We start from the raw sequence: 24,090 nt of genomic DNA on the forward strand, positions 1-24,090 counted from the left end.
CCTATGGGTGACGTATAGCTGGATCTGCTGGAGTCTCACATTTCGGGACACCTTCTTATGGTACCTTTGGGCTCCATCCCATTGTCCGTCCGTCATGGGTTCTTCCATCTCCTCCCCCCAGTCATGCCTCAGCTGAAGCAGCTCCATCCCCTCCTTAGTGCTCAATAACTCATATATCCGTGATATTTCGTGCTCGCCCTCTGAGACATCGTACATCATTTCTATGGTGGCATCAGGTTGTTCTGCGAGTACTGTTTCGGGCCACCTTTCCCTTACCCGTTTCATGATTCTGGAATAAGTAATATGTTGGCTTTTGTGCACCCCAGTCTCCTCCATTAATCTCTGGCATCCCAATACCTCCCCCTCCTGCCATATGTCACCAAGGGTGGCCAGGCCCATTGGTTCCCAGTATCTGCGGACCCCTTTAATCAGTTGGGGGTCTCCCCCACATAACACCACCAGCAGGACCTGCTGAGAGAGCGGGTCCAGGTCACCCACAGTTCGCCATGCTCTACGCCAGACCTCCCAGCCCAGCACCAGCAGCCTCCCCTTTCCCGACACTTTCGCCTTAGGCAACCACACTGTGTCTTTCAGAAAGTACGGGGCAGAGCCACCCCGCAAAAGCCTGGCCCCCGCCGAGTCATCTTCAGACAACCATCTAGCTACATATAATAGCTGTCCCGCCAGATAATATAATTCAAAATTTGGCAGGTTTATACCCCCCTTGTCACACAAATTTTGTAGTTTCCAGAGGTCCACCCTGTTCCGAGAGTTGTGCCATATGAAGCCCCTGCACAGGCTATTGAGTCTGACAAAAAAGCGTTTAGGAATCAAGTACGTGACATTCACAAAAAGTGTAGCAGTCTGGGAAGAACATCCATCTTGAGCAAGGCTGCCCTCCCCAACATGGCTAGGGGCAGCCTGGACCAGAACACCATGCTGTTTCTGATACCTTCAATCACTTTCTCAGTGTTGTATTTATGCTCTGCCTCTATCCTGTGGTATATATTTATGCCTAGGTATCGGAACATCTCGGTCTGCCAGGGTATCTGCAGAATAGGCAGCTTATCTGGCGGAATTCCGTTGCATCTCCCTAAGGGGAACACGCTGGACTTCCCTGGGTTTACCGATATGCCTGAAAGGGTGGCGTAACGTTCCATCACCTCCAGGACGTATTGCAGGTTCTCTTCCGGGAAGCGCAGGAAGAGGAGCACGTCATCGGCATACAATGAAATCAAATGTGTATCTCCCACAGTATGATCCCCACCTCCCCATATTGTTGCCTAAGGCATGCTGCCAACGGCTGCAGTGCAAGAATATATAACATGGGCGACCAAGGGCATCCCTGTCTGGTCCCCTTGCTGAGTTGCCACTTATCTGAGATTATGGCGCCTGTTTTGACCCTAGTGATCGGGGAGCTGTAGAACATCTTGACCCATCTCATGTACCCCGGTCCCATCCCAAACACTTTCAGGGTCGCTATCAACCATGGCCACCTCACTGAGTCGAAGGCCTTGACCGCGTCCAATGACACAATGGCCATTTCACCCGGTTCTTTCTCTGTTTGGTCAATAATGTGGTGTAGCCTCCTATGATTGTCTGTGATGTTTCTACCGGGGACGTAGCCTGTTTGGTCAGGGTGTATCAGTCTGCCAATTACTCCCTTGAGCCTATTGGCAAGCACCGCTGTGAGTATTTTGCTATCCTGGTTGAGCATAGATAAGGGTCTGTACGACCCGCAGTCTGCGTCCGGCTTGCCCGGTTTCAGGAGCGGAATGATCACCGCTTCTCGCAGGGTCTGTGGCAACTCCCCCCGTTCATAGGCCTCGTTGAACATGGCCAGCAGCGGCTGGAGCAACTCCTGCCTGTACGCTTTATAGAATTCGCTGGGTAACCCATCTGACCCAGGCGCTTTACACAAAGGCAGGTGTTGGATCACTGCATCCAGTTTGTCTGCGGTGATTGGGGCCTCTAGGTCTGCTCGTTCCAGGTCATCTAAAGTGGGCAAGCCTATGTCTTCTAATGTTTCCTGAATTTCTTGACCCATGCCTTCCCCTGTGTCCTCATACAGGTGTTTATAATACCTGAGGAACTCCTCATTCGCACTTTCCTGGGTATCGCAGATCTGTCCCCCCTCTCCCCTGATTTCTTTAATCACTGATCGGGGTGTCTCATTTTTATATAACTAGGCCAGCAACCTGCCTGGCTTGTCTCCCCCCGCATGTTGCCGTTCTACATATTTTTTATAATTCAACTTACACAGCCTGTCCCAGAGCTCGCCGCTACCACCTTGCAGCTCCCCAATCTTTGCACCGTCTTCCCGAGTGTTCCCCTTCTTGCGCATCAAGTCCTCTAGCTCCCTTTCCGTTTCCTGCAACTCCCGTTCTATACCCCCTTGGAGCCCCCTGGATTTTGATATAGCTACCCCTCATACCACCACTTTGAATGCCTCCCATACTGTTCCCACTGATTGCACGCTACCAGTGTTCATGTCGAAGTATTCCGTATTGGCCTCTGTTAGGTCCTCTCGGAATCCTGAATCCTGTAGGGCCTCTGCTTTAAGCCTCCACGTCGGAATAAGCGCCCTAGGGGGATGGTATCGCCACTCCAAGACCAAAGTGAAGTGGTCTGAGAGCACCCTGGCCTTATACTCTGCTCCCACCATTTCTCCCGCTATTTCAGCGGCAGCGAACACATAGTCCAACCTAGTGTGCAGGTCATGTGGCGCTGCGTAGTGTGAGTACTGCCTATCCGTTGGGTGCAACCGTCTCCACACATCCTCCAGTTTAAAGTCGGTCAGCAGTGCCCACAGCACTTTGGCTTCCGGGGTTGGTTTTTCCAGCTTACTATCTGACCTGTCCATCTTGGGGTTCAGGGTGTAATTGAAATCGCCTCCCCACAGAATCGCTCTCAGAATCGGGGTTGATTTTACTGTATAAAGAACTAAAGTAAGCCGCTGTGTCCTAGTTAGGGGCATATAGGTTTATAATGTTCACTTCTCGATTCTCCAGGAGACCCTCCACTACCACCATTCGACCTTCCGGATCTATTATCGACCGGAGCAGCCAAAACGGCACACATGGTGCCACCCATATGATGACCCCTCTTGCATACGCTGAGTATGTGGCTCCTGTGACATTTCCCTTCCATTTTCTTTTGACCACCTCCAGTTTCTCTTTGGTGAGGTGGGTTTCTTGTAATAGAGCTATGTCGATCCTCATCCTCCTCAGATACATCATTACTTTAATTCGTTTTAGGTAACTATTGAGGCCCCGCACGTTCCAGGTCACCATCCTGAGACTACCCGACGCCATTAACATGGTGTCCTGCCTCTCTTTTAGTTTCCCATTTCTCTTCTGATAACACTGAGTCTGGCTCTTTTACCTCCCAACCCCAACAACCTCCCCTTCCCTCCCTTCCCCAACTACGACCCACTGCACACAACCCTTACCCTCCCCCCTCCCCGCCCAGCCCCAACAAATGCCCATCTCCATCCCTGGATTTCAGGCCCACCCGCGTTTGGTCCCTCCTCGGAATACCTGAGGACAGGAACCCGGCAGGGTGTCACCGGACTACCAGTGACCTAACTAAGCTTAATGCTCTGGGGGTACAAGGGTTGGCTCCCAGGTCCTACGTGCGTGACATTATTCAGTTCAAGCGGATCCTGCATGCATGTACATCCTGAGCAGCCCATTCCCTGGCTATATTCCAGTCCCAGTGTCTTGCACGATGTCACCCTGGGTGGCATCGCCTCGTATTACTTATCCTCTCCAACTCCTGTCTGTATGCCCGATTCCTGGGGGCAGCTATGCATGTCCAGCCACCCCATGACGTCTTCCGGAGTATCAAAAAACAAGGTTCTGTTCTTGTGGGACACCTTCAGTTTGGCCGGGTAACGCAGCATATACTTGTGGCCTGTTTCTGGCAGTCTTCTTTTCACCGCTCCAAAGTTCATCCTGTTGCGCTGCACTTGCAGGGTGTAGTCTGGGTATGCAGTTATCTTTGCTGTCCCCTTTTCAATTGTTCCACCCTTCTGGAACAATTCAAGTATCCTTTCTCGATCCCGGTAATTCAGGATCTTTGCGATCAGTGGCCTCGGAGGGTTCCCCGGCGGCGGCTTCCTCATCAGGGCCCTGTGCGCTCTCTCAACAGCAAACCCCCGGGTGAGCACCCCTCCGGTTATTTCCTGCAATAACATAGTTTCGACGTATTCCGTTGGGTTGGGCCCTTCAGTTCCCTCCGGCAGACCTATAATGCGGATGTTATTCCGTCGGGCAAGTCCTTCTGCTTCTTCCGCCCTGCTTTCTAGGTTGCCCACTCGCTGCACCAGGGCGTGAAGTTCCGATTTGTGGGCGCACAATCTGCTGTGTTCGGGGCCATCTCTTTTTCCAGGTCTCCGGTGCGGTCCGCCAATGTCCTAACATCTTGTCTGAGGAGGTTCACCTCTTCCTGGACAGCTCCAACCTTAAGGTCCAGTGCCAATTTGAGTTTGTTCATGGCCAGTCCCAACTTAACGTGGGCCTACGCGACAGCCCCTCCCCTGCAGGCCTACCCCGTGTTGGATGGGGTCCTGTGTTTGGGCCCAATTCAGCCGCGTCGGGGATATGTGCTGACTGCCAGTTACACTCCTGGAGTGGGCTGTGTCCTCCCATGTATCCGTCCTGGCCCCATCCACTTGTACAGGCGTACGCTGTAGCTCCCGCTGTCACCGGTGGTCAGGCGTATCCACTGGTTTCACACCCGTCTGATCCGGGCCTCAGCAGGATCTTATAGCTCCCCGACCAGCAGTGGTGTCGTTAGCGCATCCACCGTGCCCCGTGCCAGTATAGGCCGTCTCCTGCGTGCTCTCTCGTGTGCGGCGTATGCCCTGGATCAAACTGGGCACGTCTGCCCCTTTCTATGGGCAACAGTGTTTCCCAACACGGGGACCCTGCAAGGGCTGTCACCTAGTCTCTCTTTCTGTCGTGGACATTCGCGTGGGGACTCTGGCCTCTGATGAATGTTCCCGGCCCTAGTGCATTCCTCGTGTGTCATTTGGCCCAGGCTCTCGGGTTCCTCCTCCCCGGCCTGTGCGTTGCATTGGCAACCACTCAATTGTCACGGGTGCCAGACTAGACTGGAGGCCAGTCTCCACACCCACGTTCCAGGGCTGGGAGTCCGCTCCCGTGTGCTTGATAAGTGTTTCACAGAAGCTCCACAGGGCGCCACCGCCAAGGCACTCCGATCTTATTATGTGTCCCCCAGTGCCCGGGGATTATACTGATTCATGTACCCAGGCTCAGTTACTCAGTGGAGCAGGTCGCAGCTCGGTCAGCCCGAGCGCCCGCTGGGTCTAGCCGGCACCGGTCAATGTTTCGCCACGCAGGAAGGGCTTCGGCACCCCCTCCCCAGCAGTCCGGGTCACCGAAGGCCAGCTTCTCCACTGCTGTTTGAGCCCGTCCGGGTTTGCAGCCCTGCAGAGACCTCCGCTTGCCGGGTGCCCAAGCTCCAGCCCCAGTGTCCAGATCGCACAGCGCCGGCCGTCCCGCTGCCCCATGCGTTGTGGCAGCAGCGCCACCAGGAGCAACCCCCCGGCCCTGTGTTGAGTCCAACTATCAGTGTCGGCAAAGTCCTCCTGTCTCACCTGCACACGTCGCGGGCTCGGGCACTCGCTCCTCGATCTGGCAGGGCTCCCCTGTTGTGTCCTTCGATCTGCTTGCAGGCTGGGCTGCGCTCTGGCACCCTCCTCCCCGGTGGTCCGGGTCACTTAGGGCCAGCGTCTCTGGCCCTGCTCGGCCCCTTCCAGGCCCACGACCTTGCAGGGGCCTCCGTTTAACCGGGTGCACGGGCTCCAGCCCAGATGTCCCGAGTGCACAGTGCCAGTCCTCCCGCTGCTCCGTGCGCTGTGGCAGCAGCGCCACCAGGAGCGACCCCCTCTGGTCCTGCACTGTATCCGGCGACCAGTGTCGACAAAGTCCTTCTGCCTATCCTGCATTTGTCGCGGGCACGGGTGCTCGCTCCTCAATCCGGCAGGGCTCCCCAGTTGGGTCCCTGGATCTGCTTGCAGGCTGGGCAGCACAAGTCCCCTAAAGTCGTATCGGGCTTGAACTCGGCCGCACTAGCTTGCAATTTCGGCTGCGGCCCCGTGGTCAGTTTATGGCCCTTTGTCCTTGGTCCGCCATCTTGCCTGCCCTCAGGTCTCGGGCACCTCGCTGCACTTCGATGGATATATCTTCCTTTCTCCGCCACCAATCGGACCCCTCAGGCGCCCGAAATGTGCACAAATCATTCCCATATCCATGGGTGCGCTGCCAGCATGCATTATCTCCTGAATGCCACGTTTTTCTGCAGGATCGATGTCTGATCTGCGGGAGCTCCTCTAGGGCACGTCCTTTCACACGGCCATTTAGGCACGCCCCCTGAGGCCACAGTTAATATTATTCTCCTATGTCGTCCCCCATCACTAAAGGAAGTTGGATAGAGGCTCTTACCAACCACGTGCTTCCAAGGCTCAAACCACTATCGCAATTTATAATAATGGGTGATGTCAATCACTGGCTAGGCGATCCTGAAGATCCATACCACTCACAGGTTCATATGACTCTTTCAGAACTAGGTTTTGAGCAACAAGTGACTAAACCTACCCACATTCTAGGGCACACACTTGATTGGATCTCGACTACCAACATCTTGTGTCATGATTTAAACATCATTCCATGCCCCTGGTCTGACCATTCACTTATTTATTTCTCCATTACAGTTCAATTTCCTACGAAACTCAGAAATGTGTCCAACGTACACGTGTTGTCACGCAACCGTAAACATCTCACAGCGGACAGCATTTCACCTTTATTAGATCTCGACACTAACTTCTCTCTACATTTGACTTTATTGACCATGTCATTAAATCTTGCTTCTAATATGGGCTACAACTCTGAAATTCTAGCCCCTCTAAAATGTAAGAAACAGAAGCATCTAGAACAAAAAAGCCAACCTTGGTTCTCGACTGACCTCAGGAAGCATAAGGCCACAGCTCTTAAGGCTTTTTACCTTTGGAAATCTGCGCCGTCATCAAGCTTGTTATCAGCATTTAAAATTTAGCAAAAACATACAAATCAGCAATCCTATTGGCAAAACAAAACTATTACAATCAAAGAATAGATAAAGCAGTCTCAAATACTAAGGAAATCTTTAAAATCTTAAAAGAACAAGAGTCCGTCCCATCACCAGCTGACCAATTAGAAATTCGGGATGCTCCCTGGTGCCAGAAAATTCAGGAAGGTATGCACAACAAACTCTTGGGAATTATAGCCGGTATGCGGGAAAGAAAGAAGAATTTCCCGGTAAATCCCCCAAGTGAATCTCTGAACCCTTGTAAATGTCAACCGACCATTCCCCAATTTCATTTCCACCCTATAACAGAGGAGGCACTACAAGAAGTCATTGAGAAATTGAAACCGTCTCACTGTAAAGGTGACGCTTGTGCCTCTGTGATCATAAAAACATGTGCTTCTATCCTCACAAAAGCAATTCACAAATTTGTTAACGAATCACTGGACAAAGGGATGGTTCCCGATATTGTGAAACAAACTGTGGTTACACCCATTCTAAAGAAAATAGGAATAGACAGGAACAATCCCTTGAACTATCGCCCTATTTTGAATACACCCTTTCTTTTAAAGATTTTAGACAAAGTGGCTTACGGACAAATATCAGACCACTTAAATCTGTATCCCATTTTGAATGAACACCAATCAGGCTTCAGAACTGGTTTTGGGACTGAAACCTCACTTCTTGAAATAAAATCCAACTTGCTCAAGAGACTGGACAAAGGCTTGCTATCCCTGTTAGTCTCGTTGGATCAATCGGCTGCGTTCCATTTAGTCGATCATTCTATTTTGAAGCATAGACTAACAGATGTTGCCAACTTTTCTCCCCTGGCTGTCTCTTGGATTGTCTCTTTTTGGAAAACAGAGTTAGCAGAGTTTGCTCTAATATAGCAGAAGCCTCGCCAATACCAGTACATTTCGGAGTCCTCAGGGTGCCAGTATGTCTCCTTGCATCTATAACATGTTTGTGACACTGTTTTTTTCTGAACTGGAATCGGAGGGCATAATGTTTTGTAATTATGCTGATGACACACAATGTGTTGTTCCACTTTCCGGTACCCACACGCAGGATGAACAAGAACTGAATAGAATCTTTGGTATCATTGAGAACGGGATGCTCAATAATAACTTAGCACTTAACAAAAGCAAAACAGAGCTCATGATAGTGGAGAGCTCAGCAGCAATAAAAAAACTAGATAGTAATTACGGCTTGTTCAGACTCGGAACCGACATTATTGCCCCTGTACCGAACCTCAAAATCTTGGGAGTTACGCTGGACCAACCATTAACCATGGAGTCTCAAGTCTCGAGTATAACAGCTTCCTCTACATACTATATTAAACTCTTACATCATCTCAAACCACTCATCACCCAAGAAAGCATAGAGATCATCTCCAGAGCCATAATTGGTGCCAAGATAGACTACTGTGGTAGTCTGCTAGTGGGAATCAATAAACACCAATTGCATAGGCTCCAAATAATACAGAACAGAGCGGTTAGAGCAGTTTTGGGTCTCTTCAGAAGAGACCATGTAACGAGTGCCAGACGTTCACTTCACTGGCTTCCAGTTAACCTTCAAGTGCAGGTTAGGCAACATGCCTGCCTATTTGCAGAATTCCATCATCGACAAACCGTTGCGTAGGGGTCTCAGATCAAATGGTCAAAACTTTCTTACTCAGCCCAGATGTAGAAATGTCAAAGCCGAGAAGGGGGCTTTCTTTTCATCGGCTCCTCGACTCTGGAACAATTTACCAAAAGAGCAAAGACTTCTGATACCTTACGTACCTTTAAGAAAGCGCTAAAAACCCATCTTTTTGAATAATCTCGTCTTCCACCGGCCCCTCTTGCTCAACCTTATATGTTACATGTTTGTTCACCTGTCAGTGCCTTTATGCCCGAGGGTCCACAATGCGCTCAACAAATGTTGTAAAGTAAAAGTAACATGTTGTCCCAGCATCAGGGAACAAACCTCCATCCACAGCCTCAAGCACTGTACTTGGCTGCTTGGCTCCTGAGGTCATAGAGCTTGGACATTTAAACTTACCTCAAAGATGCATGGACATCTTAAAGGAAGCACGTAAACCGAACACAAGGCATTGTAATTTCAACAAATGGTAACACTTTGTGTTATGGTGCAAAAGAAGTAATGTCAACCCCATTGACTGGTCACCTTCTAATGTAATACACTACCTGCTGTATTTATTGGATTCAGGGTGAGTGTTTAACTCTCTTAAAGTCCATCTAGCCGCACTCTTAGTATACACCACCTCACACAGCAAGGTATCTTGGTGGAGGTTTTCCGTGGTTAAAGGTTTCATGTAGGAGGTCAAAAGACTACATCCCACAATTTCAACGCCGCCCCTACAGGGATCAAATTGAGGATTTGATGAGCCAGAGCTAAAAGCAGCTCATGGGTATCCAGCATTGACCAGGAGCTACCACTGAGGAACCAGGAGCTAACGCATAGCGTTCTGCAAATCAAACTTACACATAAGCCGCAAACATTTCACTTTGTCAATTTTTTTATGACCCATTATGCTTTAAATGATGTATAGATATGTCCAAATGCTTATTTATAGATCGTCACAAACTCGCGGAGTTAAATCGACATAGGTGTGTGTGACGGCCTGAGTACTGAGGAGGAGACCGTAGGAAGCATGGAACCCAATACTGAGGATGGGACCGTGAGTACAGAGAAGGGGGGCGTAGGAAGCATGGAACCCAATACTGAGGATGAGGGCGTGAGTACTGAGGAGGGGGCCGTAGGAAACCTGGAGTCCACGTGGTGGAATGCAGACATAGGCACTGATAGTACCATGTTGAACATGAGCACTGACGATGGCGTTTTAAACGTTCATCGGGAACAGACGCCGACACGGAGCGCTGGCCCACGCAGTGAGGGGAGGTGACCGATGCCGACATGGAGTACTGGACCACGCGGGGAGGAGAGGGCTATTCAGGCTGGCAACAACGTGGTTGTGGCTGCGGCCCGGCCATGGGAGAAACGTGAATGCGGCCAGCGGATGCTCTTTGCCCGGCGGGGCGAAGAATGTACAGGTGTGGTTCGGCCTGGAAGCCGCAGTGAGGCCGCATCTCGGGGAAGGGCGAAAAGACCATATGAGCTGCCTCGCGAACGGCCGTTGTCAATACGGAAAGCGGGTACTCCGGACACAAATGGTAGGGATATCAGGAGCTTTTGTGTCTTACCTAGCGTTGAGGGCTCTAAAGGCAGAAACCCCAGGCTTCACCTCACGGCACATGGCTGGATTACATCATGGCAACCGGCATTACAGAAGGAAGGGGGTGGGGCTTGTGATTTTTTTTTTTCAAGCCTAAGATGGATGGAGGGCCCTGATTGGTCCAGGGGTATCCAGCCCTTATTTAAGGCAGACATAGAAGAGGGACTGAGTGTGAATTCTCCTCTTTCTTGCAGAATCGTATTGGATGCAAAGAGACAGGAGCCCCATACCGCTAGATTTATGAGGATTAAACCCAGGTTTCTACCTTACCCTCCAAGGAAACCTACAACTACTTCAAACTTGGACTTTATTAAGAGAAATTGAAATCTTGATTGATTTATAATTTTTTTTCCCTTCTAAGTCAATAAAGACTGAACTTTGCTGAACTAAACTACCTCGCCTGAGTGGTCCATCACATGTGTTTGTTTGGCATCAGTTGGCCTGTGGAGTCAAAAGTAGCTTCTGGTAGCTGTTGGAGTGAAGCTAGCCAGGCTCTTCTAGGCCACAAGCAGGAGCTAAATAGCTCCCAGCTCCCCTCAATCGCAAACCCTGCCCTAGGGTGGGGCTTAAATGTAATCCTTACTAAGCTTTTGGGTCCCCCTTTTGAACCTATGCATAAAGCTAGTCTTAAGCATCTCACCTATAAGACTGATTTTATAATGGCCGTCACTTCAATAAGAAGAGTCAGTGAACTGCAAGCTATTTCAGTTCAAGATCCATTTGCAACCATTCATAAAGACAAAGTGCTGTTAAGAACACATCCATGATTCCCACCTAATAACACTTTGCCGTTTACACCCAGAGCACGCTCAACTCAAGGTACCGGTATTACTCTGGCTTTCATTGAAAATGTGCTATTAGAGGCTATTTGCAAACAAGTAACCTCGAGTTAAGTTCACACTTTTGCGCGACACTGCTGTGTGGATACTCGTACAAAGAATGATTCTCAGGTGGGGTAAGCGGTCTATGCAACGTATGTGATTTTAAGCAGATCCATAAGCCTCAAAAGACAAATATTACAAACCTGTAATCGTCTTTCTGATGCTTGTATCTGCTTAGATTCACATGCGCCCACCCTTCCTACCCTCTTAGTAGTTGAAGGTACATGGACATCTTACACCTTTCTTTACCTTCCTGTTCTCACATACACACCTCATGCTGTCAATGTCCCTTTTCGAACTTCGAAAACAAGTCATGCAATACTCCGCACTAACCACTAGATGTCGGTCTATGCAAATCATGTGAATCGAAGCAGATACAAGCATCAGAAAGACTATTACAGGCATGTAATATTTGTCATATATATATACATTTCTGAGGCTTGTGGATCTGCTTAGATCACATGTGATGCATAGGCTGACATCTAGTGGTTGCCGCAGAGTATTACATTGTTTGTTTTCGAAACTCAAAGGGATGTTGACAGGGCGTGCCAGTAATACTATGCCTAGTGTGACGTCCACTGTTCCCATGGTCCTTCATGTGTCGAGGTTCCTCAGATTGTTTTTTTCCCCCATCCTTTTCGGATGCATATCGCAGAGTTCCTTCTTGGCTGTCGCCATTACTTAGAAAAAGTTTAAAGTTAGACTTTTTTTCTGTCCTTTCGACAATCGTACACCCCAAGATCTCCGGCAACTGCTTACGAGGACAAGACCATCCATCGACGACAACGACTCCTGTTTCGACGAACTTTGTCTGCGGCCTATCTAGGCCCCAACGGGCCTCGGCCCTGTACAGTAGGGAGAGCTGGGGGAGGTTCATATTCCATCTCACTTTAGAGAATAAAAATTCCCCTATATTTCCTTGTATTCAGCCAGGCTGCCATCTTTTTACACTTTGGAAAATACTCCTTTTAAATTCTGTCCTTCCTGTAACAGGAAGTTTCCTTGGAAGGATTCACACTGAGCGTGTAACCTTTGCCTCCCTAGGAACCACGCCATAAAAACAGTGCAAGTCTTGCAAACTGTTTAGGCCAAAAACTTTAAAGGACCAAAAGACTAAATGCTGGACCCACGCCATGCAGGCCGAGGCCTCCATGCACAGCAAGGAAGCCTCCAGCGCTGTCGGCGTCCTAAGTGACGCCGAGGGCGTTCGTGATCCAATGGTTTCCCGTGTGCAAGCCCCAGACTCCAACAGACAGGCCGGCCGGCGGTTCTGATATGGCGACGACACTCGGCGGCTCAAGCACCTCCATTACAGGCCACACCAAGCACATCCCCCATAGTTGACCACGTCATCAACCGATAAGCCACACACAGTGTTGAAGGGAAGGTCAGAACATTCCCTGTCCTCTGAGCCATTGCGGGCGCGATCACCACATGACAGGCCCCCGAAACAGACGCCAAAGTCCATTTCCGACACCACGTCCAAATATGCAGTCCTCGGGTTCTGGCGGCATGTGTGTCGAAAGACGCATCAACGGCACTGCAAAAAGCTAAAAAATGAGCAACTTAATAAAAAAAAACACATCTATAACACCCTACTGAATGCCAGAAAGAACATCAAAAAAGTACTCAACGCCACGTGACTCGAAATAACAAGGTTCAAAGAGATGGGATTATTCTACCCCCGAGGACACCCTTTCAGGGGCAATGCAACTCAAACAGCCCCCTGCTCCAGAGCTTCTGCCTACACCTGCCCCCTCAGTGTTGCCAAGCTCCTCCCATTGGACCCCGGAACAATTTGATAGGGTCATGAGGAGAATGTGCAGTTTTATACATTTCTTTGACCGACACCCTGATCAGGGCCCCCTCAAGGTGAAGCAGCTAACTAGCAGCCCGATAACAAAAGAGCCTGCCTGGACGCTACACATACTAATACTTCGTCATATCAGGACGTGGCTCAGGACACATATTATTTTGACACTCAAGGCTCACAAGACCCGGGCTAATTTTCAGACCTAGAAGACCAAGGGGACACAGGGGACTTAGACCAATTCTATGATGATGATGATGATGATGAGGTATACATCATCCCAGACCATACTGACCAACCAGTGGCTGATTCCTCAGTGGCCAACCAGCTGCAATACAATGACCTGCTCTTAAAGGCTGCAGCACACTTTATATACCCAGGAAGCTCAAGTCGATGAAGACTTTGTAGAAGACATCCTCGGGGATAAGAGATCTGCAGCACAGGTCATCCCACTGCTTCAATCTGTCCAGAGGCGTATTCAGCCTTCTCTACTAACCCCCAATCTGACATGGGCGGTCAACCCACGCATTGAAAAGATGTTTAGACCAGCCCCATCGGACCCATTATACATTACGGGGCAGCTAAAGCCTGACTCTCTAGTAGTCCCCACCACTAGGAAGAGAACTCGAACACCTTTAGCCTCTGCCGAAGCCCCTCCTGACAAGGAGAGTAAGAAGATCTATATACACCCTGGGCAGGAAAGAAGCTTCCTCGGCTGCCTATCAAGTCAGAAAAGCTAACACCACTATGCTGTTATCCAGCTATAATTGCCACATGTGGGATGAGGTCACACAACAAATAGACTCTGGCCTATGTGTTTTTACTCATTGTGTGATCTTGGGCACTGGAGCACACCACTCCAAGTGCCCCTGTTCTTGTATGGGTTACACAGCACCTTCAGTGTAGTAACCCAGGGTTGTCTTTAAGACTGCCCTCTGACTCCATTTTTGCTGGGGCTGACTACTGTCCCCCAGAGAAAGGTAAAGTAGCCATTTACTTTACATAGTCACTTTTACCACAGACCCAGTACACCCCATCTTACATGGAGTACTGGCAAGGGATAATCTGTAGCCCTTTTCTGTCTGTACCTCCCTGAGCATTGTTTCGCTCTTTTAACATTTAGACTTGGCTGGTGGCAGTGGTATCTACCCTAACTTTTCTACCGCGATTATATTAGATAAACGTGGCTATTTTAGCAGCCTTAAGCAAAAACCTGCTTGACCAAATCATCTTTCTTTTGGCTCCGGTTGGGTTTATTCGCCATTTCTTTTTGTTAAAGTCCTTCTTGTGTTTTACTTTGCGCGGCAAACTAGGCTCGCCTTCTTTGTTCACCTTCTTTTGGCGGGCTTCTGCAGGGAAGCCCTCTTCTTGGCGGCTGGGTGTCTAGGTAGACTGAATGTGGGGAAGGGGTGTAGTCACCCCCTGCACAGGGTATCCTAGGAAACCCAAGTCTCACTTTGCCATGATTGGCTGAGGTGGTTGTCCCGGCTAGACAGCCCCCCTGCTGCGTGATTGAAAGCCAGGCTGTGTGAATGGGGGTTTTGCGCATTAAAAGGCAGGTCTCTTGGGCTAGAAGTCAGAGTCGCCTCTGGAACTGCAAGGAACCGAAGAGAAGCGGAGAGAACGGCTGCTGCAACTACCCCATCCCGGTGAAGCCCTGCTGCAGTCCTGAGCTATTTACCCTTCAACGACTAAGAGAAGATCCAGTCCGGAGTCTTCTTCCCTTGAGGCTGGTGGGGATAACCAGCTCATCTTCTTCAGACCGAGATCTCCGTCATGGTCAAAATCGCTGCACACTGCTGTAGTGGTCCGGATAGCCACCTGCCGAGCCTCGTTTTTAAGGAGCGCACCTTTTATTCGTTGTCGCTGCTGCCGGCTTCATTCCTGTGTGGTGCAGACCCCCTTCAGACGTCCTCCTTCACAATGAAGCTCCAGGAATCGTCGGTCTGCGGGAAACCAACAGGAACAACCGCCAGGGCACCAGCTGCACCATTGGAATAAGGTACTGTGTTCTGCTCGAGGAAACTGGGTGAACCCATTTTCTTCATCTTCAAGGCTTGCCCTTGTCTTCCCTACTTCTTATAACTTTTGCTTCCGAACATTGACAATATCAAAGTACTTTTGGGCTATGCTGAATCGTGAACTGTCTAACGGTGTGATCTTCGGCAACAGGTCTCCGGTGTCACTTAACCCTGGCTCCGGCCCTTTGACTTTTGAACTCCTGTTTCTGAGTGTTTCTCGATGCTGTCTGCCTAACCTAAATATTGCCTGTGATTTTTGCCTCCAACTCCCTCTGGGTATCTCAGGTGCTAAGTGTGCTTTTGCCCCGGTAGCATTTCATGTCACGGATACGCATTTATTTAGTAGACCGAACTGTCAAAAAGTGATCGCAACCGTATCCGCGGTATTGTGTTTTGTTCATAACACTGGTTCATTCAAACACAGGGTACTTACCTTGAGACATACTGTACAAAGTGAATTGGTTAGTTGTTGTATATTTAACGTGTGGTTTTGTTTAAAGTTTAATAGAACTGATGGTTTAAAAATAAATGTACTTATATTTTTTACCTGAAACCTTGAGTCAGTGTTTTCTTGAGTCAAAGTAATTGTGGTCCCTTTGTGTAATCTCGGCTACCACTTGAGATAAGCCTGGCTGCTCTGCTACTGCTCCCACTATAACTTAGTAGTACAGGCTTGTACCAAAGGTAAAACTTGTATTGCCACCTGTGGTCTTAATTGTGTGTAGTGGTCCCTAAGGGCACTGCACAGGATTCTGCCTAACAGGGATCAAGTGGGTACTTTCCACCATGGTGGGGGGCTATTGCATAGAGCTAATACTAACACCAGTCAACCACCCGCCAAGACAAAGACAAACTACACAGGAAAAATAATGCATCCTGTTGGAAGAAGTCAAAGCACTGCTACTAAAGGACGCCATAGAAATCGTCCTGGCAAACTAGGTAAACAATGGTATTTATTCAATGTACTTCCTTGTGCTGAAAAAAGACCTAACAATGAGCTCTGTCCTAGACCTGCGCCCTGCGAACACCTATGTCAAGCCACAAAAGTTCTGCATGACAACGCTACAAGAAGTAATCCCACTGCTAAAACAGGGAGACTACATGGCAACCTTGGACATGAAAGATGCATACTTTCATATTTCAATGTTGCCAGTGCACAGAATATTCATGTGCTTCAAAATGGCGAGCCAACACTACCAATTCAAGGTGCTACCCTCCGGCATAGCCTCCGCTCTAAGGGTATTCACCAAGGTACTAGCGGTAGTGGCAGCGCACCTACGTAGAGAATCAATCCCAGCTTACCCGTATCTGGACGACTGGCTGATAACAGGGGAATCCTCCCAAATTTGCAAGCAAAATACCCAGAGAACAATCAATCTTCTGTTCCAATTGGGATTCTCAATCAACGAGAAAACAAGTCTTGTTCCAAGCAGAACAAAACTTAGGAGCTGTCATAAAGGCAGAAGAGGGTCTAGTCTTTCCATCAAACGAAAGAGTGCAGAACATACTGCTGCAAATACCTCAGTATCTAGCCGGTTGCCAAATAACCGTACGCAAAACAATGCGCTTGCTCGGGATAATGGCATCATGCATTTACCTGGTCCCGCATGCCCGGTTGCGCATGCGCCCAATGCGGTTAGCGAAGCAGTCGTCTCAGGCAAGCGTTCAGTGGGACGATCTAGTGGTTGTTTCGCTAACCCGAGTTCAAGCGCTAAGCTGGTGGACGAAGGAAAATCCGTTCAAGGGAAAACCTTTTCACAACCCTGCAGTGCAAGCGATTGTCACAACAGACGCATCACTCGCCGGGTGGGGAGCCCATTACCTTCACCACACAGCGCATGGCCTGTGGACCCATATCACAGCCCAGAATCACATAAATCTTTTAGAGCTACTAACATTGCTCAAAGTCCTGCAAGCTTTACAGGTGCATCTATCAGGCCAAACAGTACAAGTCCTCACAGTCAGCACCACTGCTATGTTTTACAAAAACAAGCAGGGAGGCACAGACTCTCCAAGTCTGTCCAGGCTAGCCCAAATAATTTTGAAGTGGGCACTCAAGCGGAACATGTTCCTAGTGTCGCATCACGCTCCAGGGGAACTCAATTCTCTGGCAGACTTACTCAGCAGAGATCCTCTAACCGAAGAGCACAAGTGGCAGTTCAGCAAAAACATTTCAGACGACATATTTCCCTTCTGGGGCTATCCTCAGTTAGACCTGTTCGCCACAAGCATCAGCACTCAATGTCCAGACTTCGCATCCAGGTTTCCCCAAACCAGATCCAAGGGAAACGCCCTGTGGATGAGTTGGTCAGGGAAATTTGCCCACACTTTTCCCCCCCACCACTGCTACTGAGCAGAATAGTGAACAAGATGTACCAGGAACAAGTGATGCTTATCCTGGTTGCTCCTATGTGGGCGAGACAACCTTGTTTTTTCCGCATCTGCGCAAACTGACGATGTGCGATCCAATCAAACTCCTGTGCCCCTCCAACATGCTCACCCAACACGGGGGGGGACAACGTTACACCCACATCCTCAATCCATGAACTTGGCAGCTAGGCTCCTGAAGTCATAGAGTTTGGCCATTTAAAACAACCTCAAAGGTGTATGGAAATCCTCAAGGAGGCACGAAAACCAAACACCAGACACTGTTATTTTAACAAATCGAAAGGATTTGTAATATGGTGCCAGTCGAAAAAGGTACGCCATCACACATTCTTCATTACATGCTCCACTTACTAGACTCAGGGCTAGTATTTAACTCAATCAAGGTTCACCTAGCGGCTCTATCCGTGTACACCACTTCTCAGACTAAGGTGTCCGAGTGGAAGATCCCCCGTCATCAAGGCATTCATGGAGGGAGTAAAAAGACTCCACCCTCCCATTTCAAACCTGCCCCCATGGTGGGACCTAAATGTGCTACTTGCAAAGCTCATACGCGCAAGTCCAGCCTTAAACACCTCACATATAAAACGGCTTTTCTGGGGGCTATCACCTCCAGAAGGAGAGTCGGTGAACTACAAGCTTTGTCAGTGCAAAACCCTTTCTTTGTTATCCACAAAGACAAATTGGTATTAGGAACGCACCCTAGGTTTTCACCAAAGTTCATTTCTAATTTCCTTGTCAATCAGTCTATCGAACTACTAGCTTTCTTTCAAAACCCTTCAAGCTCAGCTGAGAAAAACCTCCATACACTAGATGTAAGGAGGGCGGCTTTTATACTATGTAAACAAGACAAAACCGCTACGAAAAATTTGTCTCCATCGCAGCTGGCTGGGAAGGTGACCATGCTTCAAAAAATGCCATCTCCAACTGGATAGTGAAATGCATACAGCTCTACTATCAGGGGTTCAGGGGCTACCTTGGCCTTTATTGCAAACATCCCGCTGGACGCCATTTGCAAAGAAGCTACATGGAGCTCTATACATACTTTTACTCAGCACTACTGCACTGGCACACATTCTAAAGCAGATTCGCAGGTGGGACAAGCGGTGCTGTAGAGGAGGTCCCCAACACAATTCACACCCCCACCACCCACTTTGAGGTGCCAGGAATGTTCACGCCAAAATATGTGACGTATGATGAGCAAATAAACCAGCAGAGAGCAACAACGGGGCTCTGCCCAGTACCTATCAGACTGACAGCACCTATTGAAATACCTGCACCTAAGAAACCTTGGACAGTAAGGTACCCATTGAGAAAACCATATCGACAAGTGAGACAGAATTTCGATTGTCAAAATGCAATACCGGAAGAAGCCAAGAAAGTCCTAAAAGAAGACGAATAGTGACATCACAAGAACCCGGACTGACTCACATATAAAAGATATGACGACCTATGAATGATGAAAAGAGACGAAACACCATGGATAAGTGACATCCTGAGTTTAAAGCGAAATAACAATGTCAAATGTTAGATGCTTATGCCATAAGCGTGATGCAGATATTCAGCCAGCTTACATGTGTACATATGCAAGGAACCACAAGACGCTAACAAAATCGTGAGGCTTGCTAAAGCTTAATAGTAAAATAGAGTGCAGCAAGCGCCACCTATAGATATCGACCTCAAGAAAATAATTGTATTTAAGTATACTTCCACTACGCACAAGAGCAGACCTGACCAAAGGTTACTTAAGGTCTCACGAGGAGAGCTTTGCAGCAGAAAAATCGAGAATTACGGACAGACAGAAACTCAGACGAAGACAAGTCATGCCAAGAAGCCAAGGTTGTACCAGCTGAAGTAGGCCAATAGTAGATACATTTAATGAAGAGAAGAACAGAGTATCCTATTCTGAAAGGTCAAGATAAGCCACAGGAGGCAGATGGCTGGCAAAATTAAATCAAATACAGACGACTTTCACAGTGTCGGAATCACGTGACCGAGCCAGCAGAAGGGATGAAACATTCACACCTATGCATGGAATTGTGCCATGCCCAGGTGCCTTCACTTTTCCAGACCAAGAAGCAGTCTCGATGCCAAGATACAAAGAAATAATTGAAACATGATCACTGAAGTGATGATTGTTGCAATAATTGTAAGGAGACTGGAGCGGACGAGCTCCCTGCACCTGGCCGGCTATTCTGCATGCTGCTAGGCTGGTGGAAAAGTATGAGTAGGGTTGATGCCAACCCAATCATAGTGGACCAAGTAATCTAGGGTCCTATAGTTAGTAGAACCAATGAGATGTTGTACTTTTAGTGACGTCTACGCAGCCATTTTGAAGGAAGGGCTCAGATGCCCCACCTGACACTGTTTATCCAATCCCCTCACTTCATTACCATATACAGATATAGTACCTATATTAAAGTTACTTTCCTATAACCAATAGAATTGCATGCAACATTTTAAGCGTTACACGTCAGTGATGACGAGTTTTCAGTATAAAAGATGTGTTTTTTATGAAGTTCGTTGAAGTTGTGAAGCGAGAAGAAAGATCGAGCGATTGCTGATGTTCAGGAACTCCCCGTTTTTTGTATTTGTCATTAAACGGACTCCCTTTGCCAAACTATTGAGTAGTCATTATTGATTCCATGCGAGGGTATTAATCTGCATCCCCATCCATCTCACGGGTGCTGCTACTCATCTTAAAGTGCTATTGGGCAACCCCTAGCTTTATGGGCCGGTTGGGGTCCTAGTGCACAGTGCTAACACATCTATTTGCTGCTGTACATTCTCACAACCCACCACCTTCTCCAGACACTGCTCACTAATCCATGCATAGCATGTGATCTAAGCAGATCCACAAGCCTCAGAAGGGATACATTACTCACCTTAATAGTATTTCTGATGCTTGTATCTGCTTAGATTCACATGCGCCCACCCTTCCTCCCCCATGGACTTGAAGGTGCATAGGGGATTTCTGGCTTATATACTCTTATCTGCTTTATTACATCTGTACTCGCGCTACACCTCATGCTACCTCATGTTAGAAACAAAACAATCTGAGGGACATCGACGCATGAAGGACCATGGGTATAGTGGACGTCACAATAGGGATAGTATTACTGTCACGCCCCGTCGACGTCCCTTTTTCAAGTTACAAAAACAAAAAATGTAATACTCTGGGGCTACCGCTAGATGTCGGCCTATGCATAGCATGTGAATCTAAGCAGATACACTCATCAGAAATATGATTACGGTGAGTAATGTATCCCATATATGTTGTAGCAAATCAAGACCACTCTTTTTGTGTTTAGACCCAGGTACTAAGAACACTCGAAGGGTTGTATTGCTTTTTAATGTAGTCTGTCTCCAGTGTCTATGGTTGTTTAGAGGAGTCTTTGTGAGGTTTAATGTTGGCTAAATCATCGGTCTAACAGCAACATCTGGACCTTTGTACCTCTTATGCGGGGGTGAAATAGTTTACCTGTAAAGCCTGCACATGTGCATGCCATGAGAACCCAGCAATGACTGGCACACCTATGTGCACTTTCCCTGAAAAAGAATCACATATGGGGTACACAGTTATGCATAGGGGATAAACACTCTTAGCCAAATGTTCCTGCCTATTAATCCAGCTGTTTTATCATCTTTGATTTGATGATCCATTAATTTTAGCCCATTCAATTAAATTAAAAAAGAAGCTCCTTAATGGCGTCCATAGTATATCATGCCACTATCGGTGCATGTTTCGGTCCCCTTGACCATCTTCCTGTGGCTTAAATAAAACCTATGTACATCATTGACATGTTTTTTGATACATTCCAACTTTCAAGATTGCTTAATTTGGTCATAGCCATGTTTGTAGTTCAAAAATGCCAAAGACTATAGAATTCACCCTTGTAGCGTAAGCACAGAGTGTACACCCCATTCTCATGTGAATGTGCTAATTGCATCCTGTGCTACAAGTAACGATATCTGAATCTCTGTTCCTCATGTCAATCCACGTCCCTCTTTCTCTTTCCATCGTTCCACCGTGCGCACTTCTGTGACGCTCATGAAATGAACGTTTCCTGTGGCAATTTCAATGTCTGAGCCGCTACACTAGAGCGGGCAAGCTCGATTCCAGATAGGCTGAAGAGGTCACATGATATTCTCAGACATCTTTTATGTCTATGTCTCAATAGACAGTTAGCTGAAGTTCCCATATTATGTTATAAAACCATGCAAATGATCATGCAGAATCGTCAGGGGAAGTAGCTTGCAAACATTTTCCACATGTTGATTTATAATACAGTCCTTGCTTTGGATATCTTTATGTTCATCGTTCCAAAGAAGCTAGGGACGTCATCTCTGTTATCCAGGTGGCCAATGCGATGTGATTATCGTATAAGTATCTTATAAAATCTTGGATGTACTGATGTTGCAGGAAATGCATTTGCAACACTTTGCCTAGAATGGGTTGGAACGCATCTCCATAGTGGGCATTAGCAAAGTATTAGAGCACCGACTATCCTCATTCACAAGAAACATACATCTATATTTTTGAGGCAATGCTCTTCTTAACGTGCATAACTAGAATGGAAATATTCTAAAAGTAGGCAAGAAAGTATGAGGATGTGTTCCTGCCACTGCTTCACTGATCCTAAAATGGTTGCATTTTGTCTTTAATATTCCTCAGCAGAGAACAAGGCCTCCAGGATGAGGAAACTTGGCGTCTATGGCGACGGAGGTGGGTGCCACATCCCGGGAGAACATGCCTTACCATTCTGCGAGAGGAGGTTCTCCATCAAAGAGAAAACATGCTGTCCTGATCAAATCGATTTTCCAAGACATTTACCCTCTTCAGGGAGACCAGATTTTCAATTTCATAGAGAATATTTTGGGGGAAATGAAAAAAAGATCACAATAATTGAGAGAGACAAGTCTGCAGATCAGTATGAAAGAAGCTGGAGATGACAAATTCAGCCTCTTCTAACTATTATTCTATCCTGGTATATACGATTATTAAAAATGATTAACATTGCCCTGCTTTCCTATGTTAGATGTTTAATGGCAATATGTGAAATTCAAACAAAGAGCTAATAAATAAATATTCTTTTGATTGGAGGAAAGCAATCATATGTTTTCATTTTTTTTACAATATTGAAAGCTATAAGCAGCAACAGGGGCATATTTTGAATGGGGTAAAAGAAGCAATGTCTAAAATGGCCGACACCTTTCTGAGCCTGATGATACAGTGAGTATTGTCACTGCAGTGCCATCTCAATGTTGCATAGTTAAATTTGAGTTGCAAATTCATTTCTACATGGAAAATTCTCTTTTCTAGCCCCTTTTTGTCCGTCTTTTGATTTGTGAAACCACCAGAGAAGGGTGGGGGCGGTTAGGGGCTGAATTCTGTCTTGGGGGGGATAGACCTGTTATAATTTCAGCTGCCGCCTTAACTGAAGACATGGTGCACATTATCACTGCCTGCCATTTCTCTGTGGAAATGGGTGCAGGAAGGAGAGGTTTGTGGGTGTGTATCGGATTTCTAGTGCTTACAGATCAGCACTCCTCTAAACTACATACATACAGACATGATTTTGGGTTCTTTCTTGTCAAAAGCAGTGTTTTCTTCAGGAATTATAAAGCTGATTAAGGCTTGGCTCACCTCTGCTCCTTTCTCACTGTTGCTGGTGAGATGGTACTCACATATTGCTCACTTTTACTTGATCTCTCACAGGTTACACTCTTGGGCTCATCGCCAGCCTCCTCACACCTGCCTCTGTAGCACTTTCGCAAGTTTACAGGACTAGAGTATATCCCGGGCAGTGTATACAATGAATCATAGTACCATGGAATAAAACGAGAAATAAGGCACTTTCCTTGACCCTTGAGCTTCTAATGGCAAGACATTCTAGAGTTACCAAACTGCCCCCAGTGCTTTGTGCCGTTTTTTTATGAGAGAGTGTGTGCTTGTGTGCGTCCCTGTCTTGCCATGGCTGTGTCTCTGTCTACGTATGTGTGCCGCTCCTTTTGTGTCTCTCTCTGTCTGTGTCTCTTTACTGCTCTGTGTTTCTTTCTGAGACTGTCCCTCTGTCTCACGCTCACTCCCTGTCTTTCTCTCCACCCCCTCTTTCTCGCCACCCACTCTCTCTCAGGAGCCACACTGTCTGTAGTGTGCAATGTATTGTCTCTTTCCTCTCTCCCCTCTCTCCCCTTCTCCCTTTTGAGTCTGTGCACTGAGTAGGAGTCTCTTTCGCTGTCTCTCAAGTCCTCTCTCACCTAATCCCTCTTGAGCCTGTCCACTGAGGCGAGGTCCCTCCCCTAGTCTCTCTCATCCGCCTCCCAAGATCACTCTTACTTAGGGTGACCAGATGCCCAGGTTTTGTTGGGACTGTCCTGGAATTGGTTGTTCTGTCCCTGCCCCCGCCCTGAGAGTACTTTATATTTGTAAACTCTGTCCTGAAGAGGTCAACGGGGTCTTGAGTAGCTGCCAGCCAACAAGAATGCACAATCTCACACATAAACATGGGTTGCAATGTGCTCACAAGTCAAGATAGTATTTTGCATTCCAATAGATGTTATAACTTGACTTTACAGGTTGGTCTTGAACCACCAGTCTTTTAGTTACCAGTTGTTGCACTGTTGAGTTGCGTGCTGTGACCTGTTGGGAGTAGTATATATCCT

At 47.7% G+C, this 24,090-nt stretch overlaps 1 protein-coding gene across 1 annotated transcript in view; it reads left to right on the top strand.

The window, feature by feature from the left end:
• LOC138520575 (E3 ubiquitin-protein ligase TRIM39-like) overlaps nucleotides 1-22,532 on the top strand; it is a 551,427-nt gene extending 528,895 nt beyond the window's left edge. Inside the window, exon 8 of the mRNA XM_069632911.1 lies at nucleotides 22,100-22,532. The gene's annotated coding sequence lies outside the window, so the exon portion shown is untranslated. The remainder of the gene's footprint in view (nucleotides 1-22,099) is intronic.
• Nucleotides 22,533-24,090: the final 1,558 nt, after the last annotated feature.

The sequence above is a fragment of the Ambystoma mexicanum genome, chromosome 13, assembly GCF_040938575.1.
Source record: "Ambystoma mexicanum isolate Mex_15411 chromosome 13, UKY_AmexF1_1, whole genome shotgun sequence".
Taxonomy (NCBI): Eukaryota; Metazoa; Chordata; class Amphibia; order Caudata; family Ambystomatidae; genus Ambystoma; species Ambystoma mexicanum.